A 20,493-nucleotide genomic window follows, 5' to 3' on the forward strand; every position below is an offset into this window, starting at 1 on the left:
TATACCTGGCAAGTTTCAAGTATATCGGACCGGTAGTTGTCGAGAAACAGCGGTCGCATACATACATACATACAGACAGACAGACACACACACACACACACACACACACAGAGATTACTGGAATTATAGATAGACTAGGGCATGCCCGTACTATATATATATCTAAAATTATATCCCCCCCCCCCTCTATTTACATGAAATGGTTTGGTCCAAAGCGAACGGCTTGCGAGTACGGTGACAATCCCCCCCCCCCCCTCTATTTACATGAAATGGTTTGGTCCAAAGCGAACGGCTTGCGAGTACGGTGACAATCCCCCCCCCTCTATTTACATGAAATGGTTTGGTCCAAAGCGAACGGCTTGCGAGTACGGTGACAATCCCCCCCCCCCCCCCCCTCTATTTACATGAAATGGTTTGGTCCAAAGCGAACGGCTTGCGGAGTTTGGTAAAGAAATCGCCATAGCTCGGTAACTACTTGTCCGATTAATATGAAACCTTGAAAAGGCACATCCTCGGGTCCCCAGCAATATACCTGGCAAGTTTCAAGTATATCGGACCCGTGGTTGTCGAGAAACAGCGGTCACAGACAAACATACAAACATACAAACATACAAACATACAAACATACACACAGAGATTACTGGAATTATAGATAGATATGTCGACTGTTATTTTAGGCGGTGTATTTTCGTTTATCATCATGGCGCGATTTTAAAAAATATATCTCTGCATTTTCCTCTCCAATACCTCCTCACACTTTACACACACACCGGCCCATGTTTACATATACACACACACACACACACACACACACACACACACACACACACACACACACACACACACACACACATATATACACCCACACACAGATACACATACACACACACGTACATCGACACACACGCACACACACACACACACACGCACACACACACACACACACACACGCACACACACACACACACACACACACACACACAAATATGTATACACATATGTATTCACATATACACATATATACACATTATACACATATATACATCTCCACACACACACACACACACACACACACACACACACACACACACACACACACACACACACACAAAAACAGACACACACACACGTACAGACACATATACACACACACAGACATATATATACACATACAACAACAACATGCATTTTAAGGCCATTTTCCCTGCTAGAGCGGGGGTTAGCCTCCATACACATACACACACATATATACACACACACACACATATGCATGCGCACACACGCGCGCACACACACACACACACACACACACACACACACACACACACACACACACACACACACACACACACACACACGTCCCACATGTATATATCCCACATCCCACATGTATATACATGTTTAAAGTGTACGTGCCCTTCCCCCCTCCCTCGCCCGGCAACGCTGGGTACTTCTGCTGGTAACGAATAAAATAAAAACGAAGAAATATCTCTCGGTTTCATGAAACTCGGTGGAATTGGATGAAATTCGCTCGGTGAATTCACTCGGTGTATTCGGTTCGGCTCGGTTCACTCGGTTTAAAGAAAAAGCGATAATGTCGAAATGTTTCCGTCTGTGTCATGTTGGGCGGTGTATGATACTTGTTGGATGTTGGGCGGTGTTGGGTGGTGATATGGTGTATTTTTAAAAATATATCTCTGCATTTTCCCGCGTTGCTGACACCGAGTCGTTCTTCATCGACTGTGTCATTCATTTTGGAAATGGAAGTTTCCACGCAACGCATGAATTGTCACGAGTCAAGAGGAAGTGTCTCGTCATCATCAAATGACAAATATATTACATTGTGAAAATTAAAGATTTCAAATAAACCTATTTAAAGTGTATGCGCAAATAACTAATAAATAAAGAAACGAAGAAATATCTCTCGGTAATTTCCTGAACCATATTTTACTTCCGGCTAATAATGTTGAATGAAATAAAAACGAAGAAATATATGTCGTTTTGTGACGACTGTCATCAAAAGTAAACGGTGAATTCACTCAGTTTATTCGGTTCGGCTCGGTTCACTCGGTTTAAAGAAAAAGCGATAATGTCGACATGTTGCCGTCTGTCATGTTGGGCGGTGTATGATACATGTTGGGCGGTGTATGATACATGTTGGCGGTTGGGCAGTGGGCGGTGATATGGTGTATTTTTAAAAATATATCTCTGCATTTTCCCACGTTGCTGACACCGAGTCCAAAACCATCGATAAAAATGAAATCATATGGTGAGTTAGATTGGAGATAAAGGCGTGAGAGAGACTCAATGGCCTTGAAGTTACAGGCCTTTGAGAATTCATTTCGTTCTATAAACGGCAACTTTCATCGGATTTTCTTCCCGTTTTTTTTCAACCGAGTCTAAAATTATGTTAGCGACTGTGAAAAATGAAATGATATATCGAATTTGATTTGAAATAAAACTGGGAGAGAGAGCAAGACACCACGGGCCTACAAAACAGGCCTCAAAGCTATGCGACTTAATAAAATGGTGGATATTTGTTTATATGAAGCGAAGGCTCTCCCAGAATGGGTGGGCCTATGGGTGGAGCTACTCTGCAAACCGAGTAAGCCACACCCCGGACAGACACCCAACAGATAGACAGACAGAATCATCTACGGCTATTATAATATAGATGTATGTCGTGTGTCTTCCTCTCCACTACAAACCTTAGATCCTGTCAGAAAATAATGTTTTCGTTGCAGAAGGGAGTGAAAGTCACATACACGCCGTGACGCTGTGGGCCGTGTGAGTTACCCAGGAGTATCTTGTACTAACAAATTCCTTTTCACGATCGAGATCGGAAATATCAAATCGATAGTTCGTTGCATCTCATTACGTTTGTCCATTTCACACATAAAAGCGGGATATCTCAGTGGTCGGTGAGGAAGCGGGATGCTGTTCCACCCAAGTCGGGATGCTTCGATATCATGCTACAGTGTGCCAATGGGATGATCTCAGGCACGCTCGACACCACAATGTTGCAATTGCACTATTGTCAGAGATTTCTGTGATGTCAAGGATGCACACAAATGTTGAATCGGAAAGATTTGGAGAAATGACAGACCATAATCCGGTTAGAACTTTTGCATGAAGCTGAGACATCACTGTGATGACTATAAATTGCATTTATTGAATAATAAATTCCTGTTGACCTATTCCTGTTGGCATTTTGAAGAAATCAAAGTTTTTATTTTTTTATATTTTTTGTGGGAGCCGAGAACTTCCTAACATGCACAAAGGAATGTTGTTGGGCAGTTAATACAGTCACGTGAAAAAGTAAGTACGCCCCATGTTAAGTTTGGACTTTTTCAACATATTTCAACATACAGCTATTTGATCTTCATTTCAACAATATTGACAGATAAAGGTGATATAATACAACAAATATCATGAAACATTTACATTTTGTAGTCCATTGTATAATTTAAATAAACATAAATGCAAATTTCGCATGTGGAAAAAGTAAGTACACCCTTGGCTCGAATAGGTGGTATTGCCCCCTTTGGCAGAAACAACCTCAAGTAGGCATTTCTTATAATGGTCTACCAGTCTCTAACATCGACTGGGAGAAATTTTTGCCCACTCCTCCATGCAGAATTCTTTCAGCTGTGCGATGTTTGAGGGGTTTCTTGCATGCACAGCTCGTTTCAAATCCCCCCACAACATCTCGATGGGATTTAGATCCAGGCTTTGACTTGGCCATTCCAGAACCCTCCATTTCTTTCTTTTCAGCCATTCCTTGGTGGATTTACTGGTATGTTTAGGGTCATTGTCATGTTGCAAGGTCCACCTTCGGTTGAGCTTCAACTCTCCGACAGATGGCCTCACATTATCCTCAAGCACCCTCTGGTACAATGAAGAATTCATAGTGGATTCTATGATGGTGAGCTGCCCAGGCCCTGATGCAGCAAAGCTGCCCCAAACCATAATATTTCCACCACCATGCTTTACAGTTGGTATCAGGTTCTTGTGGTCAAATGCTGTCTTTGGTTTTCACCAAACATGTCTTCTGGTACTGTGGCCAAATAGCTCTACCTTTGACTCATCTGTCCAGAGCACATTGTTCCAGAAGTGCTGGTCTTTTCCTTGGTGTTAATTGGCAAACTTTAGTCTTGCCCTGATGTTCTTTCTGGACAGCAAAGGTTTCCTCATGACACACCTCCCATGTAGATCAAATTTGTGCAGCCTCTTTCTAATGGTAGACTCATGCACTTTGCCATCAACAGTGGCAAGAGCTACCTGTTGGTCCCGTGATGACATTCTGGGGTTCTTAGAGACTTCTTTCAGCATCTTGCAGTCTGCTCTCGGGCTGAACTTGCTGGGGCGGCCTGGCCTGAACTTGGCAGTTGATTGGAATCTTCTCCACTTGTAGATGATCTTCCGGAAAGTCGAATGATTGATTTCAAATTGTTTGGAGATCTTTTTAAATCCCTTCCCAGACTCGTAGGCATCTATAACCTTCTTTCTGAAGGCCTCAGAGAGCTCTTTTGATCTAGGCATGGTGACGCCGCACACTTCAACAACAAGGACCAAACCAAACTAAATGTCTGAGGTTCAAATAAGACAGGTTCCCCCAAGATCCTCTCTAACGATGTTCTAATCATTTGCACCTGAGCTGGTGCACCTGATTCTAATTTTAGGTATTTGAAGTAGTGATAAATGTAGGGGTGTACTTACTTTTTCCACATGCGAAATTTGCATTCATGTTTATTTAAATTATACAATGGACTACAAAATGTAAATGTTTCATGATATTTGTTATATTATATCACCTTTATCTATCAATATTGTTGAAATGAAGATCAAATAGCTGTATGTTGAAATATGTTGAAAAAGTCAAAACTTTACATGGGGTGTACTTACTTTTTCACGTGACTGTATTACGTTACACATAGCTACAAAGTCTTTGGCACTGTGGAGCTTTTTTTTTTTTAATCCAAAAAAGTCCAACTCTTGTTTTCATAACCTTTTTTGCCTGAATAAAAACACTCCACCTGTACTCACTGAGAAAACCTGCAACACACACACCTCCCTCCCTTATAGTATAGTTAGAAGGCTTAGCTGCTGGTGAATATAATTATTTTTCACAGTACTTTTGGGCAACCATTTTCTTATATACTGTACAAGACACAGACCTTAACTGGAGGAATAATGGTGGGTATTGAGTATCGACTCAACATACATGATCATATGATGTTAGGAGTTGACCCTTTATCGTGATACCTGACAACAGGAGTGCTCTGCAGGTAAAAATAAATAAATATGTTAATTCAACGAAAATACTGGAAACAATGTTAACAGACATTGAATAGACATTTTACGCTTGTTCAACATCACATGTACAGTGCAGTGCAGTAGAGTAGAGTAGTGCAGTGCAGTACAGTACAGTACGAGTAATTATAACCAAACTTCAATGTTGACACAACATCGAGTGTTCGTCGAGTTGTTTTTTTTCAGAAAACCAAGGCCACACCCATGATTTTGATTCAATGTGATCCTGTATTGTGATTTTCTGGTCTACTCTGGGATACAAAACGTAAACCGTTCACCTGGCGGAAGTATGCTCTCTACTGAGTGCCGTTCAAGTAATGTTGTTATTACTTTTGTTTATTAGAAGTGGCCTTGGAAAAACGCCACAATAATCTATCTTAACACGAATATACACCTCAACATGCAACACCCTTGTCTGGGGAAAAACCCACTTGGGGTGAGGGGGAGGGGGAATTTTACAATCTCCGTCTTGTTAGTTTCCCTGTCAAGTTCAGTCGGGATTAGATGAGTAACAATATAATGTATCACGGTCAAAAAATCAGTTAGACAGACACAAAGATATTTTAGTATGATGTCAGTACTATTTGAGTCTGTGCCAATGGTTGCAATCCATGTTTCAATTTTCTTCCATGGTATTTCATGGTATTTCATGGTATTCCATGATATTTCAATTCCAGATATAGAAGTTCAACCTCAGTTTTTCCAAAATGGTGCCTGTACTACAGTATGTGATTTATGATGTCATAATTATCATTAAAATATTCTACAGGAGGAGGCACCCCTATGGTGAAAATTTCGTGTCAATCTGACCAAGAATTGCAGAGAAAATTTATTGTAAAATGCAGACACGCACATACGCCACACGTACGGACCCGAATGCCTAACCCTGCTTTTCGCTTCACGAGCGCAGGGTAATTACTTAATTATTATTGATTTATTAAGTATTTATTTATTTTCTTTTGGACGTGAGCAATATCTCAGGCAACTTTCTAGCTAAAAAAAACCAAAAAAAAAACCACCTTTAGAGGCCATTTTTCCCTGCAAGCGGGGGTTGGCCTTTTTCGGGAACTGTGGTTGTTGTTGTTTTTCGGTCCCCTTTTTGAAGTAATGTTTTATCGGCCGGATGCCCTTCCTGACGCCAACCCTTTTTTGCACGCCTTTAACGACGAGCAGGGAATTACCAGTGAACTGGTACTCAATTAGCCGACCTCGGAAGGATATGAACAGGCTGAGTCAACCCCCTTGGCGTTAATTCAGCGATTGACTGGGATTCGAACCCAGGATCCTAGGATATCCTAAACCGGCACCCTAGCCGCTAGCCCAACACCAGGGGTAACTGGTGGATACGACAGTGACCAACTAACAACATTCGACCAACTTTTTAGCTAGTAAGCAGATATTTGGACACGACAGTGACCACATGATTTGGCTGTTCAGGGTATTTTTGATTTATTGATTAATCAATTAATCGATTAATTATTTAATTATTTAGTTCATTATGTAATTCATTAATTTTCAAGAAGTTGCAGATTCGGATGAAATGGTGGTGGTTTTGGAATGCTATCAGCCAATTGGTTAAGAAAATAATTATTTTACGATTATTATTTATTTATTTTCATTATTAAGTACTTATTTATTTCCTTTCTTGTCTGGGCAATATCTCAGGCACCTTTTGAGCTAGGAAGCTGATATTTGGACACGTCAGACGACAGTGACCAAGGGATTTGGCTATAAAGGATGTTTTTGTTTTATTTGTAAATCAATTAATCGATTAATTTTTTTTCTTTCGATTAACTACTTAATTCATTCTCAAGAAGTTCCAGATTGGGATGAAGCAGTTGCGGTTTAGGTGTGCTATTAGCCAATTGATTAAGAAATAATTATTTTATGATTATTATTTATTTATTTTAATTACTCAATTAGTCATTTAATCAATCAATTATTGTGCACTGCTCCCTCCAAATTATGTTGCCATGTGCTGCACTGCGGCATCTCCGAAGGCGCCCCGGCAATGTCACGTGCTGGAGGATATGTTATTTATTTATTTGGCATGGGGGCGACACAACATGGCATGGGGGCGGCATGGGGGCGATTTGGCATGGGGGTGTACTTTGAATGTATCTGTACTTGTTGCATTCTTTTTTACTCTTATCCCATATGATCAAACTCGGTTTTGTCATTCCGGAAGTTGGAAGTAGGAAACTTTTTACTCATTTTTGTAGATGACTTTCCACAACTTCCTTACCAAGTTTCGTTGATGCAAGATATTTCCTTCAGGGTGGGGTCGTTAAATCCTCCAAATACACACACATTGTGAAAGACAACCTTCTGCAAACAAAAATGCCAGAAAAATAAAAACCTTATGAGATGTCATTGGAGTTGCATTAAAAAGTGGACCATCCCTTAAGGATGGACATTAAACTGGGTTTCCTGCTCACTAACATCAGCTGGAAAACGTGAAAGAAACCACTGTGTCTTTCGACCAAGAGCAGCTGAATTGTCACCGGCACCATCACCAAGTTCCAAACACCTGGCCTAATTTGCAGGGGCACTGAGTAACCTGCCCAGCTGTGCTCCCAGCAATGTCGCAATCTGGCACACATGGGATGCACGCAAATGTGTCTGAATGCAAATTCAACTATAGTACTAGATATCTGCGATCATGAAGCGATCCAATGAAGTGATCCAAAGATCACAAAGCTCACGTTCCAATTATGGCCATATTTTTTTTGGACCGCCATATTACCTTAACCTTCAACATTTAGGGACAGACTGTAAATTACGAAATATGTCCGCATCTACAATCGATCCATAAAACGTAACATCATGAAAATCGGAGGAAAATTATTCAAGAAAACGTGTTTTTGGTGAATTAGGTCACAATACAAAAAGTAGGTCAAGGTCACCAACCAAATATCAGGTGTATAACTTCAGTGGAGGTCCACTATTATGATGCAAGAACATTTTGAATGTCACGTCTTGGAGATTTGAGAAGCCGCTTCGGCAAAATTGAGCGATGATAAAAAGCGCATTTTTTTTTTCAGACCACCATTTGACATTGACCTTTGACTGTAAAGTATGATGTAAATCAGGTGTAAATCCACCTTACTCTTCTTGGCTATCTAGAAAGGAAAATTTTGGGAGAAAGAGAAAAATTGTTCTGACGAGACAAAAATTGGTCAAGATGTTGTAACAAAATGCAAAGAAATTATACATTTGGGTTAAGATTTTTTTTTACATTTTTTAACCAAAATTTGTTTGTGGTAAAACAAAAAGGAGAAAAGTTTGTGGTTAAAAGAGAAAGTTAAATAAATATTCAAATAAACATAAAAAATAACTACAACGGCACTCCGTAGAGCACATACCTCTGCCAGGCTGAACAATGTGCTTTGTATCCCAATGATAGGCCGGATCTGGAACCAAATAATATCCAAGCTCCATGTTACATTTACTTTCACATGAATGAAGGAACTAAAGGGAAATTAAAGCAATATAAGTTCACACTATTTAACACACCTTTTACGAATCAGCACAACTGTCAGATGCTCACTGACCATTCCCACTAGTCCCCACTGGTCTACAGTCTCAATACGTCACAGAACGAGCCAGAACATAAATATCTTGAAAATATTTATTGATTAAAAACTGAGATATGGTAAAAAAAAAAAAAAAATTACATTTGTTTTGCTGAATTTATGAAATTGTTTGATGGTAAAGTGAACAAAACTTGCAATCAAATAATGGTTAATTTAAGCAACCAAACGAATTGGAGTAAACTGTAGTATAACTTAAAACAACCAGCAAGGCCTGTCTTGGAGATTGATAACACTGCACCATCTACTGACATTGCTGCTGCATGGAAACCTTCACAAACCTAAGCTGGGGGATAGTTTCTCTAAATGAGGATTGTTAATTTTTTTGGTGCCACGGTCCCGTCGGGCTCTTGGCTCAAGGCCTGCTCCAGCGGTGCGCCGTGGGGCCTGCCAATCCCCCTCGTTAGGCGGCCAGGGAGTGCAGGCGTGCAGAGCGGCTGCTGAGCAGTGTTTAAACGCGTGATGCAGAGGCGGCGAGACATGGCCCTCTGTCGGCGCGGAAACCCACAGCCTGGCAAGAACTCAACCTGGTGCTGGTAAAGTCGGAACGCTGAACTTGATGTTAGTGCAGCATATTCACACCATGTTGAACTGCATTGGTAGCCGAATGAATTAAAAATAACTGGTACACCCACTCCGTACAGCAGCAGCAGGAAGGGTCATGTTATTATCCTCTCTGGGGTACCATATCTAGATTACAGTAGATCTAGGAGTGGGCCTAAAGAACGTCAGGGGTGCATTCAGTTGGAAAGTTTCTTGTAGAATGCTCACCAAGTGGTTTAAGTATTCACGCAAGCACTCCATTTGGAACACAAAAGGAACGGCTGGCTTTATAAGTACTAGATAACTGTTTGATAACTGAACACACACCAAGTTTCCTACCTTTCAGTTTAGTGTTAAACAGCAGAAGCGACTGTTTCAAATACATGTTTGTGGTTAATAATATTTTGGGGTGCCCCACCAAGCCCACAAAACGCTATTTATAGATGCTAATGCGTTTGTCCAAAGACGAAAAACGCCTTAGGGAGGAGGGATAGTATTAGTATGAATTTTGTTTTTTTATAACATTAATTTTATGCTATTATCATAAAATGTTATCACTTTTGTTATTACATGCAGCCTTGGAAAATCTAACACGGATTTAGCCGAAGGAGGACAACCCTCTTTTGGAGGGGGCAAAGGAAGTCTCTACAACCTCCATCATGTGACCCTTAGCCATCTTCTCAAGTTTGGCTGAGATTGGATTGAAATAACGACCGAATGTACCATGGTCAGACAGACAGACACCAAATTGCATAGTGTAGTGTGACAGATTCTTAACCTGGAGGTTCATTGTATCTGTGCACGCAGGTTGAGTATGGATTTCACCGAGTGTGCATCAGATGTCATATGATAACCAATTGACGTGTTCACAGATTTGGAGATGTGTAATCTTGCACAGTCAAAATCTTGGATTTACATGAGCTTGTATGTACATATTTGTACAGTCGTGGCCGAAAATATTGGACCATTGCACCTTTTTCAAATAACTCCCAATTTTCTCCAAATATAAGTTGAAATTGGAAAACGTATTTGGTCTCCACAATTCTTTATTTCACTGTTAATATTGCATAACCTTTTTTTTATTATTCAGAGTTTAATATATCCTTTAAAATCAGAAAATAAAAAGAAATGACATTGAAAAAATTATTGACACCCGAGACTTAATATTTGGTAGCACAGCCTTTGGACAAAATAACTACAGTCAAGCGCTTCCTATAACCATGCATGAGCTTCCCACACCTCTCTACTGGCAGTTTGGCCCAATCGTCTTGTGCAAATTGCTCCAGTTCTCCCAGATTTGAAGGGTGCCTACTCCCAACTGCTGTTTTCAGATCTCCCCACAGGTGTTCAATGGGATTTTGATCTGGAATCATTGCTGGCCACTTCAAAGCAGTCCAGCATTTTGGCTTGAACCATTCCTGGGTGCTTTTTGAAGTGTGTTTGGGGGTCATTGTCCTGGTGCAAGACAGATCACCTTCGACGGAGACCCAGCTTTCTGACACTGGGTTGAACATTGCACTCCAAAATGCTTTGGTAATCTCCTGATTTCATGATGCCATGCACAGATTCAAGGTACCCAGTGCCAGAGGCAGCACAGCAACCCCAAAACATCACTGAACCTCCTCCAATCCATGTTTGACTGTTGGGAAGGTGTTCTTTCCTGTGAAGGCTTCATTTTGTTTTCTGTAAACATAGAGATGATGTGCTTTACTAAAAAGCTCTAATTTGGTGTCATCTTTCCACAGAACATTCTCCCAGAAGGATTTTGGCTTGTTCATGTGTTTTTTGGCAAACTCCAGTCGGGCTTTCTTATGTCTCTCTCTCAGCAGTAGGGTCCCCATAGAACCCCCTTTCATTGAGTTGGCAACGAATGGTGCGAGTTGAAACTACATTGTGTCGTACATTGTGTCTGAAGGTCATCTTCAATCTGTTTGGCAGTTCATTGAGGTCCTTTCTCCACCATTCGAACAATCCTTCACTGCAATATTCGATCAAGTTTTCCCTTGCTGCCATGTCCAGGGAGGTTGGCTACAGTGCCATGGGCTTTAAACTTCCTGATAACATTGCGTACGGTGGACACAGGAACATCAAGGTCCCTGGAGATGGACTTGTAGCCTTGAGGTTGTCCATGCTTGGCTACAATCGTGTGTCTGACCTCCTCGGACAATTGTCTGGTGTTCTTCATTTTTTCCATGCTCATTGTGGTACACACAGTGACGCAAAACAGCAGAATGACCCCTTTTCTCCATTCAAACTGGTTGAATGAGTGATTTTTATATTGCAGGCACCTGCAACTCACCACAGATGAGTTCAATTCCAAAGTAAAGGAGAATCACGTGCTTGAAATCGAATTATTTCTCACAACTTCTCAAAGGTGCCAATAATATTGTCCAGGTCATTTAAGGATTTCTGTGTGGAATTTAAGCTAAGATTTAGTATTTTTTTCAGCTTTTTTTGTTTTGTTCCACTTTAAACCAAAGGAATACATATGTGGATACCAAAATATTTTTTAATTTCAACAATTTTCTGTTGAAATTTTAATTTCTGAAATTCCATAAATATATATATCTCCAAGGAAACGGATAGCCGAACGAGCTTACACTCCGAGGCGTTCAGTCAAAAATGACGGTGTTCTTTACACGTGAGGGAAAGGAGAATGATGAACTTACCTTCACGAGTCCCACCGGACGTCTTCTAACCTGTGATGATCAATTCAAGCCGACACAGGATTTAAAATGTACAAAAATACTGGGTTTATTGAAGAAATGCCGGTAATAAAATAACACACGGCAAAACTAAGATTCCTAAATGGGGCGTCCCCATACAGAATCGTATACCATACAAAGGGGAAAATAACTGGTGAAAATAAATGTGTGTGTGTTTTTAGGTACTTAGCTCTGAGCATCTCCTGAACCACCTCGGGAATCGTCAAAACCCCTGCGTCCTTGGCTGGAACAGCACAGGCCTCCGTGCAAAGTTCACTCTTGGGAAACGCAGGCCTCGGTCCGCAGTCCATGCGCGGGAAACCACAGGCCTCGGACCACAGTTCACTCCCCCTCACGATCACGATGATGATGTCGGAACATGACCATTCACCACCAAACCCCACAGCCAAGAGCTCGTAAACTTCGACCGTTCATTAAAACTGTCCCACCACAAGAGCTTATCGGCGACCGTGCACTTTCAGATCCAGAAGCCAAGAGAGAAAATGTCGGCCTTCCAACTCCTTTGTAATCAAGCCTCTTACATCATCCGACGCCGCCCGTGCCTGATCCTATCAGGCAGTCCCTCTCTCCGTTGCTTGACAAATCCCACCTCCCGGACCAGCATGGCCCCATATGCTCGGCTCATTACAAATTCCCATTCCATCCCATGGCTCTCTTCCCAAGTGGAGAGTCCACAAATCATAACAGATCATCTGTGGAAGGTCATTCTCACACCATCACGTTCCACAGATGCCCCTGTGGTTGTCCGGTGGGCTATAGTCCATCCCCGTCTATGTGGATCGACCCGCGTCCATGGCAGGTCACCACATGCTGGCTGTCCCAGAGTCTCAGGGAGAGGCTGCCAGGCCGCATGCCCGGGCAGTCACCACATCAGGCCCGTGTTGGCTGTCCGTGGTGCCGCCACCAAAGCACGGCCCACAACACCTCCCCCCTTCTGGTCCTCATGACACACTCTACCAGGTGCCTGTGAGAAACCACCCCGGACCCCTGAGGTCTTAACCCCCACCAGGGTCCGGCGACTCTGCCGGCCCGAGACACTCGCTCGGGCAGTGCCCCGATGGACAAGGGATGCCACACTCCAGCAGACCCCCCGTGGGGCCCAGGCCGTACCATGACACCCAAGGTCAGACCCCATGTCCAAATCTCGCCAGCACAGCCCCCCAGCTGGCTGGCATAACCCAATATTGAAAGGGGCAACTTTTCCCCCTAGGCCAACCCCAATGACCTCACTTGATCCAAATTCCGCAGCCCGGAGGACCAATTCCCTCCAAGGCTGTTCCAAATCAAACTCCCATTTAAATTTAAATTTACATTTCCTTTTGAAAATTTCGGCCTCGCATGCCCATTGCCCAATAACCACAGCTGCAGGTGGCAACCTCTTCCTCAGGTTCTTCCGCCCCTCCCAGCAGCTGCTCCAAATTGATTATAGGGACCAGTTTTTCCGAGGCTCTATCTCCCGACTCTTCCATGTCCGAGTCCAGCTCGGGGCCAAAACACCCCCCCAACCCCTAACTGGGTGTCTAATTTCGGAGCCTCTTGTGCCAAATTGTTGTTCATGGTTAGAGTCCCCTCGGTCACTTTCATCTCATCCTGGGGATATTCAACAGACCAACTCACCTCATCCCCCAGACTCTCCTGGACTCGATCAACCTCCTCCCTGATGATACTGTTCAAGGCCTCCAGCCGCTCCGGTCCAAATTCATTCACATCATCATCATTATCAACCAATTGTGGCCCCCACAGGTCTTTATCGACATACACCCGGTTCGGTTCCGTCACATGGACCTCCAATATTTTTACCCTCAGTTGCTCTGAACCACCGCCCTGGCACTGCACAATTTCAAATTCCTCTCCCGGTTGGTGCATTGTGGCACCTACACAAGCCTGATAACCTTCCAGGTCTTCCTTAGCCAAACATTGCCCATTTAAATTTGAGTTTCCCCTATTTACATTTGAACACTCCCCATTCAGCTCCAAACATTCCCCATTTACTTCCCGTTTTTGAAGCAAATTCTGCCACCCATGGCTTCTGCTGTGTCCCATTTGTATCATTCTTTTGTTTTTCCTTCAATTCACTCGTCCATCCATCAATTTTATCAGTTTGAGCATAAATTTTGTTCTCTAATCGCTCTTCCATTCCCCTCATATCTCCCCTCAATTGTTTACTCTGGGCATTCATTTGTTCACCCATTACCCTCATTTTGTCCCTCAGCAGGTCCTTTATAATTTGAACCCAGACCTGGTCGGGCATCACGGCCGTTCCCATTGTTCCTTACTCCCTCATAGGGGAGGAGGGTGGGCTAATGCTCGGGACGGGGGAAGTTTCACTCCTAACCTCTAATTCCCCTATCTCCAGCTCACTTCCATCGTCTCCGGGCTCCCCAACCCGCTCAGCCATCTCATTCGCTTCCGCCATCCGTGATGAGAAAGTAGTTCTCCCGCCCACGTATTTAAATTTTTCGAAAAACGTGATGTTGTGCTTCGTACACCAATCGACAATAGAATTTTGACACCCCGGTACTATCAAAACGTTTGAATCCAAATTCTGGGCGCAATTTGCACCCAGCTGGTGTCGAACTCGCAACTTTCAAACCCTGAGTGTCCACTAGGTTCGAACCCCTTACTCCTGACACCAATTGTCGTGTGACTACCCTTGGTGAACACCGTAGGGTAGCACGGATGACCAAACGAGCTTTAACACTCCGAGGCATTCAGTTCAATGGCGGAGTTAATATGCAAGGGGAGCAAACGGGGGAGAAACCAGAGCGCTTACCTTCCCGGATCCCAACGCAGTCTTCAACCTGTAATAAATAAACTCAAACAACACGAAAATGTACTGTACAAAAATACTGGCTTTATTAAAGAAATACCGGTAATCAAATAATGCACGATATAAAAAAACTAAATTCCTAAATAGAGCACTCCCACAACAGACCCAAATACAGACAAAGGTAAAAATGCCTGGAAAATAATTACGTAATTTATGTGGGGGCAACTCAAATCAGCTGGGGTATCTCGTCAAGAATCGTCCAGGGCCCCATGCGCACAATCCGGACGCGGCTCCTGCCTTCGTGGGAAGGAGGCTTCTGTCGCCCTCGTTCACGAAGCCACGCTCGTTGGTGAGAAGTAGGCTTTCTGCGCGAAGCGAACAGCAGCCGTGCAGCGCGCTCTTCCACGCCATGCTCGTTCACCCGTCCTCTGCACGGAAAACCGCCGTTCCCGGGCCGCGGCTCTTCCTCCTCACAACCACCAGCAAGATGTCCCAACACGGCCGCTCACGATTAAGCTTCCCTGTGTAGAGAGCAAAGCACAGCCGTCCACTATCGCTTTTGGAACGAGAAGGCGCAAAAGGGAACGTTCGCTCTCAATGCCCAGACGCCAAAAGCAAAAGGTGAACGAGGAGAAGATGCCGGTACACAACCGTTCACTGCCAGACCCAAACCGAGAAGTCCAAATGTCCGCCGCTCCAAGTCCTTTGAACGCTGTGCTCTCTCATCGTCTCCCGCCACCCCTATCTCATCCAACCAGTGCTTGGCAACCTTATCCAACCACCACGACCAGTGCTTGCCAATCAAAACCCCGACCAATCACTGCTCTTCGGGGTGTGGCTCTCGGAGTTGCCTGTCCTGTGCGATTTTCAAGTTGGGGTAATCAGCAGCAGTGCTCGATGGGTTTCTGGTTAGTTTTTATTAATTAATGTTAGGTTCAATTAAATTAATGTTTTATTAATATATTAATTAGGGTGTCATTTGCGTGGCTTGGCTATGTGTCTAGTGCGGTGTCATAAGGAATGAAAGAATAGAGATTACAGAGATATTTACAAACAGGGAAGGAATTTACCCCTAATCCCTGAGCTAATTAACAAGTTCCACTCCTCTGATGGGGACGAAGGTCCAAGCTTAACCCGACAGTCCGGTCAAATACAAATTCCCTACTTATCACATGGGTTGGTTCTTCTTCTTCACGCCAATCGGAGCACACTAATCTATACATTCAACCTGGGTCTACGTTAATCATTGTCTACCCCTACAAACGTAACATTTTATACATATGTACATATATAAAATACATGTATATGTATAGTATATTTGTATGAATGTATATATATTTGTATGTATATATATATATATATATATATATATATATATATATATATATATATATATATATATATATATATATATATATATATACATACATATATATATATATATGTATATATATATATATATATATATATATATATATATATATATATATATATATATATATATATATACACAAAGAATTAAGTTAAGCACCCCCCCCGTTTTTTTACAACCTCGCACATTACAAGTTTGTTGTCGTCAAAACAGTGTAATATACCCATGATATTGCTATATTTTCTGGAGAAGTGATATTATGGTCACATAAAAACATAACAATCATGCCGTTTTCAATATTTTATTCTGAATAATTTAAGGTGAAATTTTTTGGGAATTTTAGGCATATTTTCACCTCAATTTAAGTATGGAGCTATAGGTCCATCACGGACAGTGTGGATGACGTTTATGTTTTCTAACGTACAGTCATTGTTCTGAGAAGACCTCTAGCGATCTTTGCGTCAATAACGTGTGTAGGACCCACGTGATCGGATCACTGACTCAACCCTACGTCTCATAGACCCTGTAAGCCGTCGTATGCGTTGCTGTGGCAGGTTGTTCCATTCCCGATGTAATGCACGTTCCAATTCATCCAGATTGGCTATTGGAGGGACCATCTTCGCAATTTGTTGTCGTCCCAACATGTCCCAAACGTGCTCGTGGGGGTTCAGGTTCAGGACAGGATTAGGGGGGCTTAACTTAATTCTTTGTGTAGGGGTGCTTAACTTAATTCTTTGTGTATATATACACATATATATATGTATAGGCTAACTATTAGTTAGTTATGCAGATATGGTGGAATTTTATCACACTCACACCACCTTCTGCTCCATGCATGCCTCTTCTCCTTCCTCGCAAAGTTATTTCCCCCTTCTCACCACTCCCCAACCTCTTTCTGTCTCTTTACATTCACTCCTCAATTTCATTTCTCAATTTAGCAACATCCCCCACCCTCCCCTCCACCTTGCTTACGTAATATATAAACAAATAATGTCGTGTATCACCTTTGAACCTTTTAAATAGGGTCCGTCTCTGAGACTCCAAACATATATTTGCCCCTTTTAATATGTCTCCAGAGGGGCTGGGAAAAAGCTTCTGTTGGCTCTCTGGACCTTCTCCAGCCTTGCCATTACTGTAATGAATCCTCTTGGCCTACCCCTGCCCCCACCCCCTCCCCTTCCTTTTTATACCCGCTTGAATCACTTATATGTACACAGGTGGGGAGCGATGAATGCTGGTGGGAGTATTCACCAGAGAATAAAACTGAACACGGGACGGCCTTTGTCATAAATCCGCCGACAAGGCATAAACGTCCCGTCTTGTGTGTCAAAGCTCCACAATGGCACATTTGTGATGTGTAACAAAGGGTGAGAAGAGTGCCATATTCACCATTGCTGGGCCCATATTCACTTGCAAATGAATCCTTTCGTTGTCATATAGTGCCGAGAGTTTTCATAACCCATTTATGGATTAAGTGAATAAGTGAATGGGACACCTGGCAACTGCTACATTATGGTACTTAGAGAACTCAGGGCATAAGCCTAGAATTTCTAGATTCTCCTGCCTCGGCCAGACAGGTTTTATTGGTAAAACTCAGCAAGCACAAAGGGTAAACAAAAATGATTATATTACACGTCCATGCAAAAATTTACAACACTTTACAAAATAAACTATATGACATGAGGGCTGAGTTACCCACCCATGGACAATCGATGTTAGTAATGCTTTGGTGGATCCTTCCAGAACCAAACGACTCATGCTAATGGCAAAATGATACCAAGTTGACGTGAAGGAGAGCACATGAATACAAGTCTGGGAAGTGAAAGCAGAGTAAAAAGATGAATGCACCAATTCCCCAAGACTTCCCTTTTCACATCAGTAATCCTCTCTGGGAAACAGAAACTGCTGTTAAATTTAATAATTGTTGCGGGATGAACAGCACATGATTTTGTTTTTTTTAATCCCCCCTTTTTAATCAGAAGGATCTGAAGGGTCAGACTGCAAGGTGGTGGGTGCATTCACTTTAAAAAAAAAAAAAATTCCAAATATTGCCAATTGGTTGTGTGTTTGTGTAAGGGTTGCCAAGGTGGCCGAGAGTACACACACTCACATCCAAGCTGTCTTGCCTGGGTTCGATTCCAACCCAGCTATAAACTGCCATCCCGGTGTTTGACAGGCAGGGTGATTCAACAATGTGTGTGCCCTCCCTGGATGGACGTTAAATTTGGTGTCCCGTCTGCCAGCATTAGTTGGTGGACGGTAAAGATCCCACTGTGCCCTTCGCGAAGAGTAGGTGAATTATCGCCGGCACCATGGCCAAATTCCAAATTCCTGCTTTAACTACTGCTGGGAAGGCAATGGCAAACCACCCAGAATAACCCTTGTTCAGGAAGCTGCTGGGCAGCACTGACGTTCTGTGAAGAGCATGGTACACACTGTACTACACAATTCTATAACAACCCTTTTGTTTTTTAACGGTTTTTTTTCCTTTGATCCAATCTGGCTGCCAGACCACGTGACCGATGACATCATATTCCAAAATACATTCTCCAAAATAATTGTTGCGTAGATCACGCTCAATAAATTTCAAAATTATTGGATTAAGTGTTGTACCTGTCAAATTATGACGTTATAATTAAGTCACCAATGACGTCATCATTAATAACACATATTTTTACCCTGTGGATGAGCCATGGTTCAAACTTTTCCATGGAGCGGTGTCAGAGATATAGAGGTGCCACATTTTTCGGTTTTGCCAAGATGGCGCCTCGACCACAAGACATATGACGTCATAATTATCGTAAAAAAAAATGTATAGGAGGAGGCACTCCTATGGTGAAAATTTCGTGTCCATCGGACTAACAGCTCTAGTGAAAATATTTTTTATACTGATCGGATCAAGCATTGTACTTGTCGAATTATGATGTCATAATGAAGGCAACGATGACGTCATCATTAACATATCTTATTCCCCATGGGGAGAACTTGACAATGAGTCATGTCTCAATTTTTTTCCATTGAGCGGTTTTGGAGATATAGAGGTTCACGGTTTTTTCCAAGATGGCGTCTATGACGTCATATGGTCATACCACGTGACCTATGATGTCATAATTATTACTAAAAAAATTATACAGGAAGAAGCCCTCCAATGGTGCAAAATTTGTGTCAATCGGACCAAAGCTTGCCAAGAAAATAATTTTTTAAAATGCAGACACGTACGTACCGACAACATACGTACGTACGTATGCACGCAACCGATCGCCTAACCCCGGTTTTTGCTTTGCGGGCGCAGGGTGAAGATATAAATCGTGATGGCAACTTTTTAATAACAGAAACAGCAAACAAAGTAAACTAAAAGACGAAAAATCAATTAAGGACAAGTAAAATGGCAAGAATAAATGGCATGCACCGATTTATATCTTCCTGAGCAACTGCTTCTGTGAAAAAAGCAAAGTCATGATACATATACAATTTTTTTTTTAAATAACCGTTATGTAAAAAAGGAAATAGCAGACAAGACACAGGATGAGATAGAAGATAAGATAAAGAAAAATAACTCAACAGCAATGATAATTTTTAAACCATAGTCTGGACAATCTGCGAAATCTGGACTGAAAGTTCGCTGCGAGTGGTACGATGGAAATACCACTGCCATTGCATAACTGCAAAGTCAGGAATCTTTCACCATCCCATTCGAATGCTATCCTCAGCTCACTCTCAGCTCCTATTCCTCCACCCTTCCCAAACTTCCTCAAGCTGTCTCTACCCTTCCTCTGCCACTGCCTCACACCCAATCTACTTCTGCCTTTCAAACTCCAGCTATGACTACTTGATTCACCAACACTGGAAGATTTCACACCAATATTGCTGACCTCTTCTGTCAGATGCCAACGGTGCAAAAGACTTGGTGAGTAACACAAAACATTCCTTTAGAGTTTAGATGGACATATCTGACCCGTTAATCTCTTCCTCCAGCTTCATCCTGTCCAATTTAGTGAAAGGCCAGGAGAGGAGGTGCGGCATCACTGTCAATGTCCATCAAATTCTTCATCATAGCAAGTCTATGTGATCCACTGATGTTGGAGTACCTATGGCTGTGTGCGCCATTTCGGAACATCCTTTATGATCTCTTTTGCCCCAGCGTCACCCCCAACAACAGTGATGCCATCTATTATT

This window comes from Myxine glutinosa, chromosome 6 (assembly GCF_964187855.1).
Source record: "Myxine glutinosa chromosome 6, kmMyxGlut1.1, whole genome shotgun sequence".
NCBI classification, from domain to species: Eukaryota; Metazoa; Chordata; class Myxini; order Myxiniformes; family Myxinidae; genus Myxine; species Myxine glutinosa.